This window comes from Triticum urartu, chromosome 3A, assembly GCF_056163025.1.
Source record: "Triticum urartu cultivar PI428250 chromosome 3A, HENAU_Tu73, whole genome shotgun sequence".
In the NCBI taxonomy this organism is placed as follows: Eukaryota; Viridiplantae; Streptophyta; class Magnoliopsida; order Poales; family Poaceae; genus Triticum; species Triticum urartu.
In genome coordinates this window covers 732,000,406-732,023,843 of record NC_141875.1, presented here as the reverse complement: position 1 = coordinate 732,023,843, position 23,438 = coordinate 732,000,406, and the positions used below count along the sequence as shown (strand labels likewise).

The following is a 23,438-nucleotide window of genomic DNA, read 5'->3' as shown; positions in this document are numbered from 1 at the left end:
ATGCGCGGGCCGCTCGAGGGAGATCCTCCGCGTGAGGACGTGGCGGCTGCGGAGCGGCTCGCCCACGCCTGGCTCTCCTGGCCGACCAGATCGCGATCCGAGGAGGATATCCGTGCGTGATCCGAGGGTGATTGACGCGCAGGGGTGGCAGGCGCCGCCAAATCATCCTCGAACGCTGCGCCTTCTTCGTCTTCTTCTTCTACATGAAATATAGCCTCATTTTGGACGGGATTTTGATCATTCTGACCGTTTTCTTCTCTGTTTTCTTCAGGTACCTGCACACACGGAAGACAAGAACTGGTTCCAGCAGGGATATTATCATCATGTTGGTTTGTGCAATTGTTTCCCCCGTGATCAAAAGCTCGAAGTGTAGATGGAAGAAGAAGAATCTCTTGACGAAGGAGAGCGCCGGCATTGGGATGGAGAGATTCAAAAGGGAAAACTGATTCATCAAACACAACGTCTCGAGATATATAAACTCGGCCTGTGGGAACATCTAAGCACTTGACTCCTTTGTGCATAGGGATATACCCCAAAAGCACACATTTTTTTTGAACGAAACGCAAGTTTGCGTGTGTTGTAGGGTCTTAGGTTCGGCCAACATGCACAACCAAAGACTCGTAGAGATTTGAAATCTGGTTTTGTTCCAAACAAACGTGTGATTGGGCTTTCAAATTTGATGACTTTACTGGGTCGAATATTTATGAGATATGTGGCAGTGAGAAAAGCTTCATCCCAGAATTTCAGAGGCATGGAAGCATTGGCCAAGAGTGCTAATCCTACTTCAACAACATGACGATGTTTATGTTCAGCCAACCCATTTTGCTGATGAGTATGGGTGTAACACCCTCGAAGCGACTATAGCTCCCACGTCTCGAGGCACGACTTAGAGACATAATCGCATTGAAGGCATATGTCGCAAGTAAGGTAATCTTTACACATCCCATGTAATATAATAATAAAGGGAAGATAACATAGTTGGCTTACACTCGCCACATCAATCAAGGTACATAAATAACATTACATCATCCAAACACTCATGGCCCGACTACGGCGCCAAAATAAAAGATAACCCAACATGCGACACGGTCCCGATCACCCCCAACTGGGCACCACTACTGATCATCAGGAAAAGAAACATAATAGCGTTGAGAGTCCTCGTCGAACTCCCACTTGAGCTCGAGCGCGTCACCTGAAGCGGAATCATCAGGCCCTGCATCTGGTGTAATAGTAATCTGTGAGCCACAGGGACTCAGCAATCTCGCACCCTCGTGATCAAGACTATTTAAGCTTATAGGTAAGGCAAGGTAAATATAAGTGGAGCTGCAACAAGCGACTAGCATATATGGTGGCTATCCTGTTCGCAAAAGAGAGCGAGAAGAGGAGGCAAAGCGCGAGCGAGAAACTAGAGAACAACCTGCGCAAGCATTACTCCAACACCGTGTCCACTTCCCGGACTCCGCTGAGAAGAGGCCATCATGGTAACACACTCAGGTGATTCATTTTAATTAAGTTAAGGTTCAAGTTATCTACAACCGGACATTAACAAATTCCCATCTGCCCATAACCATGGGCACGGCTTTCGAAAGTTCAAATCCCTGCAGGGGAGTCCCAACTTAGCCCATGACAAGCTCTCACGGTCAACAAAGGAATAGACCTCCTCCCGAGACGTTCCGATCAGACTCGGTACCTCGGTTCTTCAAGACACTTCGACAGGTTAAAACAAGACCAGCAACACCGCCCGAATGTGCCGACAAATCCCGATAGACTCAATGACATACACAGCATTGAACAGTGGGATTGCATTAAAACATGTTTCCCAAACAACAACAAAGGAAGCCGAATCATAGTATGCACTAAGCAAGTTGAAGTTGCATGCTTATGCATAGGAGCAGAGGACGGAGATCTAGTGCATAAGAAGTTATTTGCTGATCAGTCTCTTTATGCTTTCTACAGTAAGGTATTTTTTGAAGTCATGAAAAGACTCCTCTTGTTGTTATTTCTGTTCAGTGTCTCAACTAAAAGTTAACATAATTAACTAATACTCCCTCTCTAAAGAAATATAAGACCGTTTAGTAGTGATCTAAACGAACTTATATTTCTTTACATAGAGAGTACTAGACATGTAATTGTGTTGTCATGAAAGTTTTAGCTTAAATAGCCATTCTATATAGTTTACTTTAAAATATTTATATGTTTTCATCTTTTTCCTGAGGAAAAATTATAGGATTTATTACATTTCACTTATGCTCCAACTGAGATATAGAGTAACCTTAATGTATCAAGGCCGATGTGCATAATTGATTCCATTTGATGTTGCTACACCTCCCTCCTCCTTACCGATCACCCTGTTGCATGTCTTTTGCCTTGGCCTTATATCCAATCTTGACCATGCAAATAATTTACGTAGTTACAACTATACCTCATACTCCATTCATTTTCTAGCTCAAGTCTCGAACTCTGAAATGGAATTATTTGGCTTCCTTTACTTATCTAGGGGCCATTAGTCAACGACCACATACTTCTTCCATTAATTATATTCTCTCCATCCTGTTCGACACGAATGAAAGCAAGCAAACTATGGGGAAAAGCCCAAAGTAGAACCGCCATAAGTGGGGACCACTCGTGCCACTGCTAGGGGGCTAGAGCCGTGGAGACTGCCAGTAGAGAGATGATGTAGGTCTTAGCACATAATGAGAAACCTTGCCATTGGGTCTTTGAGTTGCATAACAAAACACTTACCTCAAGGTTGCCATGAACACGGCCTTTAGATTGGCCAATTGACCCTCACCTTGCCATGTTAGCTTACCCCTACATTTTGTGTTTGGCAACTAACATATTAGCCCAAATTACATGTCAACAGCTAAAGTTTAGCCTAAATAACGGTTTAACTAGATTACATGTTTTTTTGAGTTGGCACGCACCTGTACTGCTCTCCCAAGTGGCACCCCACGGGGTAGGGGTCACTAGTAGAAAAAGGGTCAAACGTGAAGCACATTAGTGCCGGTTTGTATTTGAGCCGGCACTAATGTATACATTAGTGCCGGTTCCAACGGCTAGCCAGACCGCTTTCATTAGTACCGGTTCGTGGCGAACCTTTAGCACCGGTTCGTGCCACGAACCGGTACTAATGATAGTGGTGGCAGGATGTTGTCAGACTGGGGCCCCTCCAGCCCCTTTAGTACCGGTTCTTGGCATAAACCGGTACTAAAGGTCGTCCTACATAAACCCTTCGTCCACCCGAGCTCGCTCTGTTCTTCCCCTTTCCCCTCTCCTCTCTGTTCTTCCTCTTCCTCTCGAGCTCATCACACATTTTGCCCAAAATTTGTCAAGATTTGAAGGCCCCCATCCATTGAAATGATCACAAAGGTTAGCAACTTTGTCCTTTCATCTCTCATTGCTAGATTAGCTCTTGCAATGCTTTATATAGTGATTAATTTGTGAGTTTAGTAATTTGGGAGGAAATATATATATGTGCTAGTATTTGATTTATATGCAATTTGAGGTCAGAAATAACACTTAGTTTGCATATGTAGGTGTGGTTTACTTAGTGCCTTCTAAATCTCCGTTGTAACCACCGTCGATCGCCCGCACCATCCCGTCGCCGGCACCACCTTGTGGTGAGCCTCTTTGTTCATGAAATTTTATATAAAAATTGATGTTTGTGTGATTTGGATATATAGTTACTCGTATAATTATCTTACCCGTACGTTGTTTGTTATACATATAGTGCCATGGTTTTGATATCCGTCCCCGTCGGCCCTCGTCCTTGTTATGATTCAGATGTGGTATATATATTCTCTTTTAAAACTAGTTGCATTTCGTGTTTATGACAAATTATGCCCATCAAGTTGACATAGAAATTTTTTCTAGGAGGTATGTGAACCGGAAATTCCAACCGACCCTATTGTCGAGAGGTTAAATTTAGTTGAAAGAGAAAACGAGTACTTGAAAGAAAAATTGAAAAGAATTGAGGGGGAGAAGATGGAATTGGAGTTGCATGTTGCCGATGTCGTCGATGATCACAAGATCAAGATGGAGAAAATGCGCTTGAAGATTAGAAAGATTAGAAAATATGCCATCGATAGTGAGGCTTGGTATCATTATGCTGTTGGATCCATTGTTACCTTAGTTGCGATCTTGATCGCATTTGTTGTTGCATTTAAATGCTTTAGCTAGAGAGTTATTTGTTTGTTGCATTTAAGTGTTGTATGAACTTTATGTATGAACTTGTATTAATTTGGTCTATTCGGTGTTGTGTAATGAAGATGAGCCGGCAATGGATGTACGATGACCGATGCTCTCCCCAGTTCGTTGAGGGCGTGCATACTTTTCTGATTGCGGCTGAGGCAAACAAGCGGGCGGATGGTTTTATGCCTTGTCCATGTGCTGGCTATAAGAATGGTCACAATTACTCTACGTCAAGAACCATTCACGTCCACCTGTTTGAGTCCGGTTTCATGCCCCACTATAATGTTTGGACCAAGCACGGAGAAAGAGGGGTTATGATGGAAGACAATGAAGAAGAAGAGGACGACGACAGCTATCCTGGCCATGGGTTCCCTGAATACGATGACACAACAATGGGGGAAGAAGCTGAGCCGGTAATGCAGGAAGAAGCTGAGCCGGCAATGCGGGAAGAAGCTGAAGAAGAGGCATCAGATGAGCCCGTTGATGATCTAGGTCGGGCCATTGCCGATGCAAAGAGAAACTGCGCAAGTGATTTGGAGAAGAAGAAGTTGCAGCGCATGTTAGAGGATCACAAAAAATTGTTGTACCCGAATTGCGTAGTTGACAAGAAAAAGCTGGGCACCACACTGGAATTGCTGCAATGGAAGGCAGAGAATGGTGTATCTGACAAGGGATTTGGAAAGTTGCTGGTAATGATAAAGGATATGCTTCCAAAGGACAACGAATTGCCCGAGAGTACGTACGAAGCAAAGAAGGCTGTCTGCCCTCTAGGGTTAGAGGTGCAGAAGATACATGCATGCCCTAATGATTGCATCCTCTACCGCGGTGAGTACGAGGATTTGAACGCTTGCCCGGTATGTGGTGCATTGCGCTATAAGATCAGCCGCGATGACCCTGGTGATGTCGAGGGCGAGCGCCCCAGGAAGAAGATTCCTGCCAAGGTGATGTGGTATGCTCCTATAATACCACGGTTGAAACGTTTGTTCCAAAACAAAGAGCATGCCAAGGCGATGCGATGGCACAGAGAAGACCGTAAGAAAGACGGAAAGTTGAGAGTACCCGCTGACGGGTCGCAGTGGAGAAAAATCGAAAGAAAGTACGGGAAGGAGTTTGCAGATGACGCAAGGAGCATATGGTTTGGTCTAAACGCAGATGGCATTAATCCTTTTGGGGAGCAGAGCAGCAACCATAGCACCTGGCCTGTGACTCTATATTTGTATATCCTTCCTCCTTGGTTGTGCATGAAGCGGAAGTTCATTATGATGCCAGTGCTCATCCAAGGCCCTAAGCAACCCGGCAACGACATTGATGTGTACCTAAGGCCATTAGTTGAAGAACTCTTACAACTGTGGAATGGAATAGGTGTACATGCGTGGGATGAGCACATGGGGGAAGAATTTGACCTAAAGGCGTTGCTGTTCGTGACCATCAATGATTGGCCTGCTCTCAGTAACCTTTCAGGACAGACAAACAAGGGATACCGCGCATGCACGCACTGTTTGGACGATACCGACAGTATATATTTGACTAATTGTAAGAAGAATGTGTACCTGGGACATCGTCGATTTCTTCCGAGCAGGCATCCCGTAAGAAAGAAAGGCAAGCATTTCAAAGGTGAGGCGGATCACCGGACGAAGTCTGGCCACCGTACTGGTGCTGATGTACATGATATGGTCAAGGATTTGAAGGTGGTCTTTGGAAAGGGTCCTGGTGGACAACCTGTTCCGAATGACGCTGACGGACGCGCACCCATGTGGAAGAAGAAATCTATATTTTGGGACCTGCCCTATTGGAAACACCTAGAGGTCCGCTCCGCAATCGATGTGATGCACGTGACGAAGAATCTTTGTGTGACCCTGCTTGGCTTCTTGGGCGTGTATGGGAAGACAAAAGATACACCTGAGGCACGGGAGGACCAGCAACGTATGCACGGAAAAGACAACATACATCAGGGTCATGCAAGCTACGCTCTTACCAAAGAAGAGAAGGAAATCTTCTTTGAATGCCTGCTCAGTATTAAGGTACCGTCTGGCTTCTCGTCGAATATAAAGGGAATAATAAACATGGCAGAGAAAAAGTTTCAGAACCTAAAGTCTCATGACTGCCATGTGATTATGACGCAACTGCTTCCGGTTGCATTGAGGGGGCTTCTACCGGAAAACATTCGATTAGCCATTGTGAAGCTATGTGCATTTCTCAATGCAATCTCTCAGAAGGTAATCGATCCAGAAATCATACCAAGGTTACAGAATGATTTGGTGCAATGTCTTGTCAGTTTCGAGTTGGTGTTCCCACCATCCTTCTTCAACATCATGACGCACGTCCTAGTTCACCTATGCGAAGAGATTAACGTTTTGGGTCCTGTATTTCTACACAATATGTTCCCCTTTGAGAGGTTCATGGGAGTTTTAAGGAAATATGTTCATAACCGTGCTAGGCCAGAAGGAAGCATCTCCAAGGGCCGTCAAAATGAGGAGGTCATTGAGTTTTGTATTGACTTTATTCCTGACCTTAAGCCGATTGGTGTTCCTGAATCGCGGCATAAGGGCAGACTGGATGGAAAAGGCATGCTAGGAGGGGAACAAATAATATGTATGGACGGACATTCTCTCACTGAAGCACACTACACAGTTCTACAGAATTCCGCCTTGGTGGCTCCGTATATGGATGAACACAAGAATTTGCTACGCTCCAAACACCCGGAGCGGTCTGACGACTGGATTACACGTGAACAAACCAGGAGTTTCGCCAGCTGGTTGCAAGCACGTACCATGCATGACACCTCTATTGAAGATGACCTGTACTTGTTGTCCCAGTTACCATCTTCGAATATAATGACTTTCAAAGGGTACGAGATAAATGGTAATACATTTTACACGATCGCCCAAGATAAGAAGAGCACCAACCAAAACAGTGGTGTCCGCTTTGATGCAGAAACCAAGACGGGAAAGGAAACATATTATGGTTATATACAGGACATATGGGAACTTGACTATCGACGTGGTTTGAAGGTCCCTTTGTTTCGATGCAAATGGGTCAATATGACACGAGGCGGGGTAACGGAAGACCCGCAGTACGGAATGACAACAGTGGATCTCAACAATCTTGCGTATGCAGACGAACCATTCGTCCTGGCCAATGATGTGGCACAGGTTTTCTATGTGAAGGACATGTCTACCAAGCCAAGAAAAAGAAAAGATAAGGAAGCGAATGCATCGTACGATGAGCCAAAGCGGCACATAGTTCTTTCTGGGAAGAGAAACATCGTGGGAGTGGATGACAAGACAGACAAGTCAGAAGATTATGAAAAGTTTGATGAAATTGCTCCATTCACAGTGAATATTGACCCGAGCATCCCGTTAAATGATGAAGATTTTCCATGGTTACGGTGCAAAGGGACACACGCGAAGAAAAAGTTTCACACCCAAAGATCTGGGATGTGATCGGCTTCACTAGCTATCATCACTTTCTTCTATGTTTCACACCCAGAAGGGAATCTCTGTAATAATTAGGGTAGTTAATTATGTGTTTTGGCATTTGAAACACGAAGAAATTTTATGTGCAAACAAATTCTTTCATGCGTTTACTGATTTTTAAAGTTAAGTTATTCACAAACTAGTGATTCACACTAATTTCAAATAATTCAAAATTTAAACTATTCAAATTTGAAAACTACGGGCACTAACAGAAAGTTTGTAATATTTTGTACCTAAAGCAAAAATATTCACAAAGAAACTCTAAATACACACAAAAACAACTCAAAAATAAATAAAGCAAAAAAAAATAAAAAAAGCCCGCCTACTAGGCTAGAGCGGCCTGCATACGACTAGAAACCCAAACCGTTGTTGGGCCAGGATGCAGGCCCGCAAAGGCCCAGTAGGCCCACGAGGCAGCACAGCACAGGTAGGCCCAGAAGGCCTGCATTTGAGAGGAGCTCGAAGGAGCAGCCGCGGCTGGGTTTATAAACCAGTGCGGCTGCCCTTCGCTAGGCGAGGTGGGACTAAACTTTGCGCCCCTCGCCTGGCAGCGCATCCCCCTTTAGTACCGATTCGTGGCACCAACCGGTACTAAAGGGGGGCCTTTAGTACCGGTTGGAGCCACCAACCGGTACTAAAGGGGGTCGCTTCCCGCCGCTTGGCCTGGCCAAAACAGGCCTTTAGTACCGGTTGGTGGCTCCAACCGGTACTAAAGGTCCCTCCTATATAAACAACACTTCAAAATTTCGTCAGTTTTCATCTCTCCCTCTGCTTCTTCTCCTCTCTGCACACCGTCGCCCGCCGCCCCCGCCGTCTCCATATCCCTCGTCGCCGCCCCCGTCGCTAGCCCCGTCGCCGCCCCGTCCTCGTCGTCGCCGCCCCGTCGTCCCGTCCCCGTCGTCCCCGTCGTCACCGCCGCCCCGTCCCGGCCGCGTCGTCACCGTCCCCGTCGTCGTCGCCGCCCCGGCCCGTACGTCCCTGTCCCCGTCGTCGCCGCGCTCATCGCCGTCCCCGTCGCCGCGCGCCCCCCGTCGCCTCTCGCCTCGCCGGCCGGTGAGCGCACACACACACATACATTTTTAGTTATAGATTTTTTCTATTTTTTAGAAATTGTTAGACATTTTTCTGTTTTTTAGAAATAGTTAGAAATGTTAGAATTGTTAGAATAGTTAGAAATGTTAGAATTGTTAGAAATGTTAGAATTGTTAGAAATTTTTCTGTTTTTTAGTTATAGAAATAGTTATAAAAAAGTTAGAATTGTTAGGAATTTTTCTGTTTTTTAGTTATAGAAATAGTTATAAAAAGTTAGAATTGTTAGAAATTTTTTTGTTTTTTAGTTATAGAAATAGTTAGAAATTTTTCTTTTTTTAGTTATAGAAATATTAGAAATGTTATAGAAATGTTAGTTATATATAGCATTGTTAGAAATGTTATAGAAATGTTAGAAATTTTAGTTATAAAAATCCAATCATTAAAAAGATGTTACTTTTTGCAGGCATATAGCTAGTATTTGTTGTCGACGATCCCGGCCCGCATCCTCGCCGTCGACACGTCCGCGACGACGTGCAACTGACCCATGTCCGGGACTGGGCTCCGCCGGGCTGGCACTGGGAGGTGCTGCCTGGAGGGGCGCGCCGCTTGATGAGGAACCCGGCCCCGGGTCCCGTCGTCGACCCTGATCTCGTTTGGTGGCGTTCGCGTGGGCCAGTTTCGGTGCGGAGGGAGCCGGCCCCGCCGGAGGTGGTACGTCGTCGTGTCAGGGAGGAGGACGAGCACGTCCATCGCTACATGGTTGCGTTAGAGGGCGGCAGGTTCTCTAATACCTGGCAGTTTCTTCAGGGATCTCACTTCGGCTATGATCCTGTGAGGGTTCCTTCTCTTTGGGTGTCCACCGCCCGCGCCGCAGGAACCGCGAGTGTCCTAGATTCTTCTGTAGTATTCGATCTTTAATTAGCTACCTAGCCAGTGATGTACTATTCAATATTATATATTATTCGAGTCGATGTATTCGAGATTAAATCTATTATTCAAGACGATGTATTCGAGATTATATCTATTATCCGAGACGATGTATTCAAGATTATATCTATTATTCGAGATTATACTAAATTGTTTTATATTTCTTTTGGCATAGTTAAATAAAAGCTATGGCGGACAATACCGATAGAGATAGAGAACAGACCATGTTCGATATGATACGCGGGCCAGATGATAATCAGAATGAAGAAGATTATGACGGCTCCGAATTTCTAAACAACACCGGAGAGGGTGATATGATATTCGATCGCGACGACCGAATTGATGAAGTCATGAACTACGATTATGACGATGACGAAGAACATGTTGATCCTGAAACAACAAACACCGGCGAGGTATATATATTTATATAAGCAGGAATCTGGTGATCATCACATGTTTTAAATGAGTTGAAGATATATTAACGAATCGATCTTTCTTCTCTCAGCCATCCGGATCAAGCAAATCTTCAGGCAAAAGGATGAAACGAGGCCCGAACAAAAAGTTGAAGGAGGGCGTAAAGTACAATATCGAGGCATTCAGACCTAATGGCGAACCATTAGCGCCTAAGAAGATTGCGGAGAAGTTCGTTCGTCAGTGCGGAGTTCTTGTGAAGGACCAACTCCCGATCTCCCTTCAAGAATGGAGAGAGCCAGCAAAGCCACGTCCAAATGTTACTTTTGTCGATGACAGACAGAAAAAATCTGCTTTCGGATACTCTCATGGAACATTTCACCCTACCAGATCATTTCACAGAAGCAGATGTGCAGAAAGTCAAGGACGCTGCTCTTAGGAAGATGGCGGTTGCATTCAAGAACCACAAGAGATGTGAATGGGAGAAGTACGTCAAGGGAGGAAGGAAGACTCCAGTATTCGAGGGGACACTAGAGAATCAAAGTGCTCATTGGGACGATTTCGTGAAATTCAAGGATTCAGAATTAGCTAAGGAACGGTCGAGAATAAATAAGAAGAATGCCGAAAAAAAGGATAAGTTCCATAAGCTGGGGCCAGGTGGCTACACGGTGGCAATGCCTAAGTGGGATAAGTCTGAGAAAGAGATGGAGGATGCAGGTGTCACTCCGGTTATTAAGAGCTGGCCCCCCAGGTGCAGGAGTTGGTTCTATGCGCATGGGGGGGAGTTGGACCCGAAGACAGGCAAAGTTTCGACGAAGGCATGTCTGAACGGAGCCGACGATAACATACTTGTTGCAATAGAAGAGGCTCGAACGGGGGTGTTCCAGCCGAACAGAGAGAACAACGAGCTTACGCGTGCCCTGGGAAATCCAGAACACCCGGGAAGAACACGAGGCAAGGGCGCTATTCTGTGGTATGAGGGGTTTTCGGACTGGAACGCCGACTACAGAACCCGTGCGAGAAGGAAGATTGCAGAGGAGAAGCAGAGGAAGATGGAGGAGGAGAAGAGGAAGCTGGACTATGAACGCCTTCAAGGCCTAGAATCAGCGCACGCGGACTTGGCAAACAAATTCCAGCGGCAGCAGGAGCAGATCGACTCACTTAGCCAGCAAAGGGGGTCTCAGCAGCTGCAACAGCTAGCGGATGATCCAGCATTGGATACCACCGCCCCATCCATGCCGAGAAGCAGCGTGGGTTCCGCCCCGTTTGATGCAATGCTGGATAGATACCCCGTGGATGACATCATGGAGAACACTAACTGCGAGCTACACTTCAAAATGAAGAACATATCCATGAAGGTGGCGGACGCCGTTGCTTATACAAATCCCCCCGAGGCAACCTTCCATTGCAACCCGATTCCAGCAGGCTATGCTCGTGTCGTGGTTGATGAGGTGGTGGACCAATATTCGGGGCTAGAGCTTGACATTCCTGGAGGTGACGAGGAGCACACACTCGGAGAGGCCAAACATCGTATCATCCTATGGAGAAAGGATTGCATCATCTTTCGAAGGCCACCGACACCGCGTCACCCGACTCCTCATCGAAGTCCGCCACCGAGTCAGCAGACTCCCGCTCCTCCAAGTCCACCAATGCGTGAGGCCACTCCTCCTCCTCCAAGTCCGGCAAAGTGTCAGGCCACTCCTCCTCCAAGTCCGACACAGCGTCAGACGTCCACTCCTCCTCCAAGTCCGGCACAACCTCAGGCCACTCCTCCTCCAAGTCCGGCACAGCTTCAGGCCACTCCTCCTCGTCCAACTCAGCCCCGTCAGCCGTCTCCGCCGCCTCAGCAACCGCAGAAGAGACACCCCGCAGCTATGGTGCGTAGCGGTACCAGTCGAGGTCATAGTACAGGAAGTACAGGCAGAGGCAAGCGATATAAATATGGTCCAAACCTCACTACTCCTCTTCCTGACAGGGCTTACGACAGGACCGAGGAGCAAACCAATGCCATAGTGCGGGCAGAAGTCGACGCCCATTTTGGATCGAAACCGCCACCGCCGCCAAGGGAGAAAGTGCCTGTGGAAGTTATTGACCACTTCATTCGTATGGCTGAACCACCAGCTCCTAAGCCTGTTGACACAGACTATGAGGGCCACATCAGGAAGTTACATCGACAACGTCTACAGAAGGAGGCGAGCTCGAGATCGAGCAAACAACAAGCAGCTGTCAAAAAATGCGGGAGAACCATTGCCCAGCTGGGAGAACAGTGGGCGCAACCGATCCCCCGCTTGTTGTGCCGCCAACAACACGTGACAGTACGCGCGGCCAATATTATTATGGGCAAACAGTTTACGTTCCCCAGGTGGACGATGTGGTAATAAACCAGCAGCATATAACGCAGGCTGAAGAACTCAAGATCATTGTTGGACAACTCCTCGAGATCGAGGACATGCCTGTGCTTACAGAGGAGGAAATAAAATGGAAATATGTCCGGGGCCAACCTTTGGTCAAGCCAAAAGATGTCAAGAAGCTCCCAACGAGAATGTATGAATTGCATCAATGATACATGGACATTACCAAGAGATCCGATCGACAGTCCCTCATGGTGCAAGTCAACAAGGATCATTACTACCATGGGAAACCTGTGACCGTTGAGTATTCTGAACTGTTTCAGTTATACAATCAAGACGCACTCGACAAATCTATCGTCAATTGCTATTGTCTGTAAGTGATTTCTATCTGTAATTTAAGTCACAAGCTAGTTGTATTGATCCTTTTGATCAATCATTACCTGCAATTATCCTCATTATATTCTTTTCTGTGGTATTGTGCAGGATGAAGATGTATGAAATGAACAAAGGTGGACGCTATGGCATTGGGTTCATTGACCCAAACATCGTTAATGAATACACATGGAAAATAAACAAGCGTTATGAAAAGCAGGTAGAGGACAGCATGTTCGAGTTCTTGAAGCGACTCAAATACAATGAAGATATACTACTTCCTTACAACTTCCAGTGAGTCACACTTTCTTGTACTACAAATTCTCTGTTTTTGCCTACTACCTAGCTAGCTACATGTTTTTGCTTACATATGCCCGCTTAATTAAGACATGCAAACGTGTGTGCATGCAGATATCACTGGATCTTGTGTATCATTAAAGTTGACGAAGGAAAAGTTGAAATACTGGACTCACTACTCAAAGAAAACCGTGACTATAACATCTTGTTTGGGATAGTCAACAGGTAATTTCAATCATTATTAACTATATATCTCGGTCTATTTAGTTCGTCATTTCATGATAAGAACTATTTAATAACCCCTTTATTCATTTTCTTTGTCGGCGGGCAAGGCTTGGGCAAGGTTCATCAGCGTCACAGAAGGCGAATGGAAACAAAAGCTGAAATGGTTTCGACCCAAGGTAAGTAATTAAGTAGTACTAGCTAGCTAGCTAGCTGCCATCTCTTTAATATTATCATGCTTGATTAATTATTATCTGATCAAATTAAATTCCATTCTCGTAAAGGCCCTGAAGCAGGCGCAGGGGACTGATCTGTGTGCATTCTGCGTTTGCGAGAATATTCGCATGATGGCGTCCGAAAGGAGCAGATCTCAAAGACAGGAATGGGTACGTTTGTGAAAACACTATTCACAATTTTTACACAATTATCGATATCTAGTCACACAACTAATACACATGCATATTGATCTCCTTCTTAACAGTTCACAGAGGTGCGTGACAAGCTCCTAGAAACGGAGCGCGTACAAGCACTTCAAGAGGAAATAGCGGGATTTTTGCTCGACGAGGTCATAAATCCGAAGGGAGAATACTATTACCCGCTACCGCCCCCATCGACCAGGTCATGAACCACTTCCAATTGTCATCGTGCTCCGAAGGCACCAATTAGGCTAATGCCACTGGCTCCGAAGGCAACATACATATGTAGGAGAAACTGTATATAGCTATACATGTGTGTATGTGTGAATTAATATGGTGATCTGTGAGACATTGATGATCTATATATATGATTGGTTCTACTAGAAATTCTATTTATATATATATGCATAACGTGTACAATGTGTAGTATCGTAAAATACCAGCAAACGAAAAAGAATTAAAATGGAAAACACAAAATTAAATGAAAAAGAAATCATAAAACCAAAAACCCCCCAAACATTTTAGTACCGGTTGGTGTTACCAACCGGTACTAAAGGGCTCCCGGCCCCCGGAGCTGGCTCGTGCCACGTGGTTGCCCTTTAGCACCGGTTCATGTTGAACCGGTACTAAGGGGGGGGGGGGCCTTTAGTGCCCACACTTTAGTGCCGGTTATGGAACCGGCACTAAAGGGCCTTACGAACCGGTGCTATTGCCCGGTTCTGCACTAGTGGGTGCTGTTACTTTCCTAAAGCCACCACCTTCTCCTTACCTCGCTGGGTGGCGAGCTTCTCTTGCTGGCTGTAGCCGAGCTGGACCGGGCCAAACTCGGCTTGGCTCGGTCGCATTCCGGGCCTACTTTTCAAACTCGGCTCGCTACAAATACTTCACGGGCCGAGCTGAAACGAGCTTCGAGCCGAGCTGAAAAGTCGTTCATACGTCCAGCCCTAGGCTGTAGTGCCTCTTGAGATTTTCTCGTAGGTGGTTGTGCCCCCCCCCCCCCCCCCCCCCCCCCCCCCCCGCCCCCCCTCATGCGCGCGCTCTGGTGGCCTGTGGATATACCCTTTGGGCGTGCGGAAATAGCCTTGGTGGTGGTGGGTGTTGGGGGCGGTGGCCAGATACAGTGCTGATATTGATTGGCAGTTGCTTGTCCGGCGAGGGAGGCATTTTTGCTTCTTCCCTGCCTGTTCGTAGTGCCTATGGCTTGAAGCTCTTTCGGCCTTGGGTAGGCCGCGCAGGCTGCATGGACATTGACCAAGTCATTGGCACATACCAGGCGGGGCGGCTGATCTGGCCTGGTCCATTGGCAGCGAGCTTCCTGCCTGATAGTGCAGCTGCGTGCATAAGGTCGTAGGTTTCGGCGAGTTGTGGATAGTTTCGTGATGAGGTTGGCTTGCGAAGAGTAACAATTTTTTTTAATTACGAAGAGTTAATTCTATTGAGTTAGCTTATCCACCATTCTGATGATTTCACATATGCCTGGTTTATGTTGGTTAAAGGCTTTCACTAGGCTAACTTAATCCACTGCCATCCAATCAAACTAACATTAATAATGTGCCCTTTGCACCGAATCAAACATAGCTACAACAGGGGATTCACATCCCTACAAATGTAGTCGAAGAAAACTGCAAAGTTATGTAGCAAAAATATTTGTACTCATGGGACTCGGAGTAGCCAAGTAGGTACTTCCACCACTAAACCTGGGAATGGTTTGGATTGGAACCGCAGTTTCATTTTGGTTTCTCTACCGAACCGTCTTTGGATGGGTTTATATGGGCTGAGCCCCTAATGTAATCTTGTGTGGTTTGGGCTTTAGGTATTATGGATTAGTCATTTGGATGCGTATAAATTGGTCTCGAACAGTTTCAACTCGTAGATGGAAACCGGTCTCTCGACCAAAACTGTACGAGACCAACGCCTCCAGCCTGGACGACCATTGCCATGTGGTTAGGGGCCACCGGGCCGTCTGCCGTCGCCGCAGCTCCGACTGCCAGATAGTCTCCCCTCCAGCTTTCCGACCCTTGAAGCTGCCCGATTTAAGTTGCCTCCAACGTCCCAAGACTCCAGTCTGTCTCCGCCACCATCGAGCTCGAGTCTGTCTCTGCCGCCGTCGTTGGTTTCGACTTTGAGTCATCCCCGTTGCTGCGGGTTTCCGTCTCCTCATCCATGTCCAGACCTCCGCCTACAGGTTCTACCTCCCCGGTGTTGCCCTGATCGCTTCCTGTAGAAACATTCCTAAATGCAATTCAGGCACTCCGCACTTGTCCACGGTTTCAATCTGTGGATTCAGTCCAAAAATGGAACCGGTTTTGGATTGGGTTGGGTGAAAAACAAGTACAGATTGGTTTGGTTTGGATTCTAGCAGAATTTTGTTGGATCGGGTTGGTTTGGAGGTTTCCCGTGTAGTCACCTGGTTTGGGCTAGCTTTAGTCTCGATGATAAACTATTCACAGGCTTATCCACCACATATTATACTAGTTCAATGACTTCCTGATACTATTTTATCACTTTGGATATACTCTCATAATTATCATGAGATACGCCAACGTGAACTTCACATTACAAATTCATCGCAATATAGTAGCATAAAAGGATATGCTGTAAAAAAGAGTATATGGTAGTGAATATTTTTCATGCAGTTCTGTTAGGAGTGAGGCATGGGAGTACATGTTACCATGACTATATAGTACTCCCTCCATCCGGAAATACTTGTCGGAGAAATGGATGTATCTAGACTTATCCATTTCTCTGACAAGTATTTCCGGACTGGGGGAGTATTTCTTACTGCTCAATGGATGTACTCCCACACTTACTATACTAACTGGATAATCTTGTTGTACATTTTGTATATACTCCGCTAATCATATAACATATATGAAAGTGGATCTAAAATTTAAGCATAATACACTCTTTTTATAAGCATTAATTGTGTCCTTGTGTTTAGGTTTCTCGGGAAGGAAGGAATTCAACGGAAGAAAGGTCCATCCCATTTGAAGTCTCTGCTGGTGTTAAGAGCTCTACACACAAGAAAATCGTCACTCGAACGGAGACAATGGCTACACTAGCTAGAGGAATCTGGTCTCATCGGAAGAGGGACTGAAAAAGAGGGAATCATCAAACTAATCTCAAGTAAAGATCTCCAGCGATTTCGTGTGATCTCCTTGTGGGGCATGGGTGGCATTGGGAAAACAACACTAGTGAGAGATATCTATCAAAGCCAAGAGATTAGTAGCATGTTTGATAAGCGTGCTTGTGTCACAGTCATGCGCCCTTTCAACTCAGCAGCACTCCTTGAGGGCTTAATTATGCAGTTCAGAGATAAGAATGAAGATAAAAATGAGACAGATTTAAGGAGATGTTTAGAAGGAAAGAGATATTTGCTTGATCTTGATGATTTGTGGTCCATACTAGAGTGGAATGTTGTAAAAGACTATTTGCCAGAAACTGCTGCAAGCTGCATAATATTCACCACAAGGCAAGAGAATATTGCCAAGCACTGCTCAAAGGATGAAAGAAAAATATACAAGCTCAACCATCTTGGCCCTGATGATGCATGTGCCCTCTTCACCAAAAAGGTACAAATAAAGCAGTGTCATACTCAATGCCTCTACCTCTTATTTCTATTACGGTTATGGAATACATATTTTCAATTTGTTTGTTTCTTTTTTTAAAGGGCCAATTTGTTTTTTTCAGTGAATGCTATAAACTGCTTTAATCTTCACAAACAATATCTTCATATCCACTAGAAAATTGGAATTGCCATTCGTCAGAAATATTATGCAATAGCTAGAATAATACATATAAATATAAAAAGGCTTTGGAATACATGAACTATGATTACAATAAGTTGGAGACTTGATAATTTGTATGGTTATAGTTAGGTCCAACCACATTATTTGGTGATTTTGTAGCTGTCAAAGTAAACTAGGATATACCTGTTCTGCTAGTGTATAACAAAGGAGTCAGACAGTAGAGGCACAAATAAAGGTTCATCCTTTTTCTTGTGGATACCGTCTCAACATTTTCATCCACTCAGATCTACCACAATAAAAATACATTCTTAGTAATCATGGAAGAATAGTTAATATGCTTATAAGAATCTTTAGTCTTTTTTTTGCGGGTGAAGAATCTTTAGTCAGTGTCTCATTGGCTGTATTTGGCTCAGTCCTCTTTAAATCATGTCACTCTCTTATCCAGGTTAGATTTTTTTTTTGTCTCGCATTGATATGGAAATTTATAGAAAATCTGTAAATCATGTTCTAATAAACTATATTGCATTTATATATTTACACAAAAGGAAACCATACATCTTTAAAGTACAAATTGGTAATTTGGAGCATCCTGATATTTTCTTTTCTTTAGATCGAGCATATTTCCATATCTCCTGCCATGCTAACAATACATGAATTGAAAGAATCTTTAACCGAACTACTCTTTTACTCAACAGAGAAACAAAGGTCCCGCAGTACTATTATTTATAATGTAACAACATTCTGCTTGTAGGATAGTGAGGGAGTCCTGAATTAGGGGGTGCTCGGGTAGCCGGACTATACCTTCAGCCGGACTCCAGGACTATGAAGATACAAGATTGAAGACTTCGTCCCGTGTCCGGATGGGACTTTCCTTGGCGTGGAAGGCAAGCTTGGCGATGCGGACATTCAAGATCTCCTACCATTGTAACCGACTCTGTGTAACCCTAACCCTATCCGGTGTCTATATAAACCGGAGGGTTCTAGTCCGTAGGACAACATCATCATACAACAATCATACCATAGGCTAGCTTCTAGGGTTTAGCCTCCTTGATCTCGTGGTAGATCTACTCTTGTACTACCCATATCATCAATATTAATCAAGCAGGTGTAGGGTTTTACCTCCATCGAGAGGGCCCGAACCTGGGTAAAAACATCGTGTCCCTTGTCTCCTGTTACCATCCGGCCTAGACGCACGGTTCGGGACCCCCTACCCGAGATCCGCCGGTTTTGACACCGACATTGGTGCTTTCATTGAGAGTTCCTCTGTGTCGTCACTTTTGGGCTCGATGGCTCCTTTGATCATCTATAACGATGAAGTCCAGGGCGAGACTTTTCGCCCCGGACAGATCTTCGTCTTCGGCGGCTTCACACCGCGGGCCAATTCGCTTGGCCACCTGGAGCAGATCGAAAGCTACGCCCCTGGCCATCAGGTCAGGTTTGGAAGCTTAAACTACACGGCTGACATCCGCGGGGATTTGATCTTCGATGGATTTGGGCCACAGCTGAGCGCGCCGCACTGTTTCGAGAGGCACGATGTAGCTCTGCCACCGAACTGTGCCCTGGAGGCCGCACAAGCATCGGTTTCGACCCTTTATTCGGAGCCTATTGCGCCAATCGAGGATGAGCGGTTGGACGTCACCTCGGGGGCTACGACCTCAAAGGCGATCGAGCCGAACGTCAGCCCCGCGTTCCGCACGGCCCGTGACTCCGAGGAGCCGGATTCCTCTCCGAACTCCGAACCCCCCGCGCCCCTGCCGATCGAATCCGATTGGGCGCCGAAAATGGAGTTCACCGCCGTGGACATCTTTCAGCACTCGCCTTTCGGCGACATCCTGAATTCTCTAAAGTCTCTCTCTTTATCAGGAGAGCCCTGGCCGGACTACGGTCAGCAAGGATGGGATACGGACGATGAAGAAATTCAAAGCCCACCCACCACCCACTTGGTAGCCACTGTCGACAATTTAAACGACGTGCTCAACTTCGACTCCGCAGACATCGACAGCATGGACGACGATGCAGGAGATACAGATGAGCCAACGCCCATAGGGCATTGGACAGCCACCCCATCTCACGATGTGTACATGGTGGATACCCCTAAAGGAAACGAAAACGAGGAAAAAGGGGATGGAACAGGGGACCAATCCCTCGAAAATCAATCAAAGCGTCGACGTAAACGCCGACCCAAGCCCCGCCTCGATAAAGACCCAGCCATAGAGCAGGATGAGCCTGTAGACGACGAACAAGCCTTAGAGCAACCGTCCGAACAGGGAAACAAGGATAGAGAAACCGAACATCCCTCCCCCGGTGAAAATGGCACTCTGGACGACCTTACGCTGGATAAACCCACGAAGCAGAAGAATCTCCACAAGAGGCTCGTTGCAACAGCACGCAGCCTGAAAAAGCAGAAGCGAAAGCTAAAAACGGCGGAAGATGCACTCAGGATCAGATGGAGCAAAGTAATCAAAACCGCAGATAAATACGGCGACAGTCGCCGCACTAAAAGCTATCCGAAGAGAAAGCTACTGCCCGAATTCGACGAAGAGGCCCTAGAGCCCTCGCATTCAAAAAATAAGAAAGCCACACGGTCGGATAGACGACCCCATGGCCAGCATAAAGCGGCAAGCGGCACCGCACTTAAGTTGGCATGCGACCCACTTAAGGATTCGCATCATGGCCCAATCAGGTCCATTTACGGGCCAAGAAAGCAAGCTCTCGTAAGCAATGCAATAAAGCCACCATCAGAATCCGGCACACCGAAATACAGGGGCACCGCACACCCCCTATGTTTCACCAATGAGGTCCTGGATTATGAATTTCCAGAGGGATTCAAACCCGTAAACATAGAGGCATATGATGGAACAACAGACTCTGGAGTCTGGATCGAGGATTATATCCTCCACATACATATGGCTACAGGAGATGACCTCCACGCCATAAAATACTTACCCCTTAAGCTTAAAGGGCCATCCCGGCATTGGATTAAAAGCCTTCCTGAAAACACAATCGGAAGTTGGGAAGAGCTCGAGGACGCTTTCCGAGCAAATTTTCAAGGGACCTATGTCCGCCCTCCGGATGCAGACAATCTTAGTCACATAACTCAACAGCCCGGAGAATCAGCTCGGCAATTCTAGAATAGATTCCTCACTAAAAAGAATCAGATAGTCGACTGTCCGGACGCCGAAGCCTTAGCAGCTTTCAGGCATAACGTCCGAGACGAATGGCTCGCCAGACACCTCGGTCAAGAAAAGCCAAGAACAATGGCCGCACTGACAAGCCTCATGACCCGCTTTTGTGCAGGAGAGGACAGCTGGTTGGCAAGATGCAGCAACAGCGACCCAAGTACATCTAAAACTAGGGATGGAAACGGAAAACCGCGACGCAACAAGGACCGTCGCCGGACTAAGGAAAAAGTCCGAAGAGCACAGCACTCAACGCCGGATTCAAAACCTCACGACAGAATCAGACAAAGCCGCCCCTCCAGGATAACAGGGATGATCCATCCAACTTAAACAAAATCCTGGACAGGATATGTCAAATACACAGTACTCCCGGGAAGCCTGCTAACCATACCCACAGAGATTGTTGGGTTTTCAAACAATCCGGCAGACTCACCGCCGAACACAAGGGGCTCGACACACCAAGCGAAGACAAGGACGAACCCCAAAAGTAGAGCACCAGCAAACAAAAGAACTTCCCACAAGAAGTAAAAATAGTAAACTTACTTCACATAACAAAACGTGCGGCGCCCATAAAGGTACGCACCACACGACCTATCCCAAAGGGGTCCCGCCACTGGTTGTCAAAACCAATCATCTTCGATCAGCTGGATTATTCTAGAAGTATCAGGAACGCAGGCTGGACTGCCTTGGTACTCGATCCAATAATTGGCGGACTCCAGTTTTCAAATGTCCTTATGGACGGCGGTAGTGGACTAAACCCGATATATCAGGACACAATCCGTCACATGGGGATAGACGCAGCAAGAATCCGCCGCAGCAAAACCGCCTTTCAAGGGGTAACGCCTGGTCCGGACACCCATTGCATGGGTTTTCTCTGGCTCGAAGTTATATTCGGCTCTATCGATAACTTCGCAGCGAAAAGCTGACTTTCCACATCGTCCCATTCTCAAGTCGCTACCAAGCTCTACTGGGACGCGAAGCTTTCGCCCGCTTTAACGCAATACCGCATAATGCATCTCTAATGCTTAGGATGCCCGGTCCACGAGGCATCATCTCTTTGAAGGGGAAGCATTGAAGTGCGCCTCCCCCAAGCGGAGGACTGTGCGGCCGCTTTGACAGCCCCACAGTAAAATGGCTTCACCGGCCAAAAACTTCGGAATAGGTCATTAAAGACCACGAACGCGGATAGACGAGTTCGGTACAAAATTATCATTGATGCAGGCTTAGTGGCCATATACCCCCGCACTAGGGGCTCCGTACATATACAATAAGAGACAATAAAGCTCAATTTTATATATTTTACTTTATACTATGTTTATTTTAAACTTTTGTTCGGCACGACCCATTTTCAACCCAGTTCCTCTCTTTTACAGATGAACGTCGTGCGGCGCCTGTCCAGGATACGGCACAACGGAGACACAGGCGCAGACGTGCAGTAGGGACCCGTCCTAAGGATTCTTTTTAGATTAAGACCCTGCGTAAACCGTTTTTACTGTCTCTTGTTGCTACATATCCCCTGGTTTCCTCTGATATAACCAAGGAGGAGGCTGGCGTCTTGGCATGTGGCCACGTCAGAATTTTTGCGCATACTTGGACACTAGGGGCTTTTTAATAAAGAGTGTTGTTTCGTCCGCACTCATAAAGACCGAACACCTTAGGGAGTGTTCGGCGTCGCGAGTTTTGGCATTATATGCATCAGCTCCGAATCATGTCTTTGGTCAAATGTTGGGTTGCCCGGCTCCTGAGTTCGGCTACCTTACGTTCCGCTCTATCGGCTAAGGTAGCACCAGGAGAACTACTGCGATTGTGCCCCGGTTAGGCCGGGCGAGCACCTCAGTAGAGAAAGCCGAAAACTGACTGTCATGATGTAGCGTGAGACTGGTCAGCCACTCGATGACCTATCGGAATCTATAGGATTCCTCCGCTTTAATGAAGGGCCGTTTCCCGGCCAGGCACATACGCGCCCCGAATTCGGGCGAAGTGCAGTCGCCACCAAGGGGCTACCTAAATAGTCCCACTGTCAAGCTCCTATGGCTAAGTGAAAGTGTTAAAGCATTATAGTCCGGTTGCCTAGCCCGCTGCGCTATCACCTCCTTTGTAGGACCAAGACGTTGGAGTAAGTGTGAAAATGCGTCTTCTGCGAGCACCCCCGCACTATGTGCGTGGGGGCTGAAGCCAACGACTGCCATCTTTCAGATTTTGTATATATATATATATATATATATATATATATATATATATATATATATATATATCTTAAAACGGCCGCACAGGAGGTGTTCCCAATACTTGAAGGCACAAGTATAAAAGGCCACTACAATTTATCAAAATATTGCTTTATAATTACATATGCTATCATAAAATAGCATCCTTCGAGCACTGCGTCTCTATTACACGAGCGCCTTCAAGGACTTCCTGAAAATAGTGCTCGGAGGGTACTCGGCTTTTGTCCGAATCTCGGGACGCAACAACGGTGGTCTCCATCTCTGCCCAGTATGTCTTGACACAGGCAAGAGCCATCCGTGCGCCCTCTATGCATGCTGACCTCTTCATCGCATTGATACGTGGCACCACGTCAAGAAATTGCCGCACCAAGCTGAAATAACTCTTCGGCTCCAATCTTCCCGGCCACAGATGACCCATGACGTACTTCATGGCGAGTCCGGACAACCTATTCAGTTCGGCCCATTGAGCCAGGCGATCGTCCACTGCCAGTGGACGCTCTGGATTGTGGAACTGCGACCAGAAAAGCTTTTCCACTTCGTGATCTTTTTTATCTCGAAAGTGTTCGGTCGCATCAGCAGCACTCGCTGCC

General features: G+C 46.4%; 1 long non-coding RNA gene and 1 pseudogene across 1 annotated transcript; both read left to right on the top strand.

Moving 5' to 3' along the window:
• The window catches only part of LOC125547362 (disease resistance protein Pik-2-like), a 29,748-nt pseudogene continuing 6,310 nt past the window's right edge, over positions 1-23,438 (top strand).
• Positions 3,513-4,291, top strand: LOC147982359 (uncharacterized). The gene is made up of 3 exons (XR_015599182.1): positions 3,513-3,620; positions 3,731-3,788; positions 3,874-4,291. It is a non-coding gene; the product is annotated as an uncharacterized LOC147982359 (long non-coding RNA).